The sequence below is a fragment of the Eumetopias jubatus genome, unplaced genomic scaffold (genome assembly GCF_037043125.1).
Source record: "Eumetopias jubatus isolate StellerSeaLion01/CBP00866 unplaced genomic scaffold, mEumJub1_p1.0 scaffold_7, whole genome shotgun sequence".
Taxonomy (NCBI): Eukaryota; Metazoa; Chordata; class Mammalia; order Carnivora; family Otariidae; genus Eumetopias; species Eumetopias jubatus.
Window position 1 is genome coordinate 65910703 of NW_028274813.1, and position 1930 is coordinate 65912632.

The following is a 1930-nucleotide window of genomic DNA, read 5'->3' on the forward strand; positions in this document are numbered from 1 at the left end:
CTTTGACAAATTAAGGCAAAACATGAATTAGGTACAGATGTGAATAATATAATTAGCGAGTTTGATTTGAGAAATTGTAAATATGTCATTTTTGTGTCCTATACTTGAAAATACCCACTTTTAAGAATCCATGGAACATTCACATTCCTTAATCTTATAGTAAGCCACAAAACACTCAACGTAGTTCACATACTCTCACCACACTAACTGTAAACATTAATATTTTAAAGCTTAACCATAGGTAACTTGGAAACAAAAAAAATTTCTCTAGTAGTTAAATTACAAAGTATTTAAAATAGAGAGTGATGAATTGCACGCTGGTGGAGCCCCGGTATCGGGTGATACAGGCACCACTCAGTACCACCCTGCTGACAAAGTATTTAAAATAGAAATTCACAATAGAGGGAGAGCTTATTTTTCATTCATTTTGGAATTCAAATAAAATTTGTAAGCATAAGATTTTTATATTTGTTAAAAAGATATTGCTTTAAAATTTTGAGAAACACTGATTTAGAATAAAATTAAAATATATTCTGTATGGAAATTCGTAAGTACGAAGTCAAGCTTGAAACAATGCTTAAATGTTTCTATCATTAATCAATATGAATTAAAGTTACCCATAATGCTTGAAAAGGTAGAAAGAAAGCACAACCATCTAAAGAAATAAGGAAAAAGCAATTAATGAATTCATTGATCACTGTCAATTCAAAAGTCTTAAGTAGAATAAAATGTTCAACAAATTTGAAAATATCCTTCAAAGTGATTGATGAAGGAAAGGTAGATTAGTGGGAGGAAAAACTACTATCTTTGTTTTAGTAAATCAAGAAAGAAAACTTTCACTATCCAGAGCAACGTCGAAAAAAATTTTACTGAACTGGAAAGATAAATTAACAACATGATCAAGAATTTTTATTTCCAACCAACTGCGGGTCTTATAGTGAATGGAGCATTTATATTAAAGTTAAATTCAGGAATGACATGGCCTACATCACCGTCTGTATTTATCTGTTTTTTTCCTGGAATTCAAGCTAATGCTATGAAACAAACCAAAAAAGAAGGAAGGAAGAAAGGAAGGAGAGAGGGAAGGGAAGGAGAGAGGAAGTGGAAGAGGAAAATAAGGGTGGAGGAAGTGAGCCAGAAAGAGAAAATGAAGGGTATAAATATTGGAAAAGACAAAAATGTACTTGGAGGGAACAGGATTAATGTATCAGTGCCCCCAAGGAAATAATAGCCATTAACAAAAACTAAAAAGCACAGAATTCTTATGAAAAACAAAAGCAGGGGCGCCTGGGTGGCTCAGTCTATTAAGCGGCTGCCTTCAGCTCAGGTCATGCCTGGAACCAAGTCCTGCATTAGGCTCCCTGCTCAGTGGGGAGTCTGCTTCTCCCTCTAACCCTTCCCCCATCTCGTGCTCTCTCACTCCCTCTTGCTCTCTCCTCCCTCTTGCTCAAATAAGTAAAATCTTAAAAAAAAAAAAAAGAAAGAAAGCAAACTCGAAAAATATTACCAAAAAAAGAGATTTAAATGAATGAGCATTTATTTTCTACTGGGCTTTTTGGTAGATTCAATATCAATATATCAATTCCCCCAAATTAATTTGTATGCTAAATTCAGTTCAAATAAAAATCTTAACAGAATTTGTAAACAATCTTGAAGTACTTCTGTGAGGCTTCTGGATATCACATGAGCAAATATTGCAAGAAAAAATATAAATAAAGAGGAGTAACAAGAAGGAAATCACCTCACTAATATTAAAACATATTTGTAAACAGCTGTTTGCATTTTCAATCACATATGAATCCTCAGAAAAGACATTGGTGCTTCATCTCTAGGAACTTGGAATGAGGTGAATGGTTGTGTCTGAAACATTAGACAAATCCAAATAAGGACCATCTAAACAAACACACATTCCACAATAATCATATGTTTG

At 33.4% G+C, this 1930-nt stretch overlaps 1 non-coding gene across 1 annotated transcript; it reads left to right on the plus strand.

Annotated features, from left to right (window-relative positions):
- The first annotated feature begins 295 nt into the window (after positions 1–295).
- Positions 296–398, plus strand: LOC114218011 (small nucleolar RNA SNORD67). The gene has a single exon (XR_003611093.1). It is a non-coding gene; the product is annotated as a small nucleolar RNA SNORD67 (small nucleolar RNA).
- Positions 399–1930: the final 1532 nt, after the last annotated feature.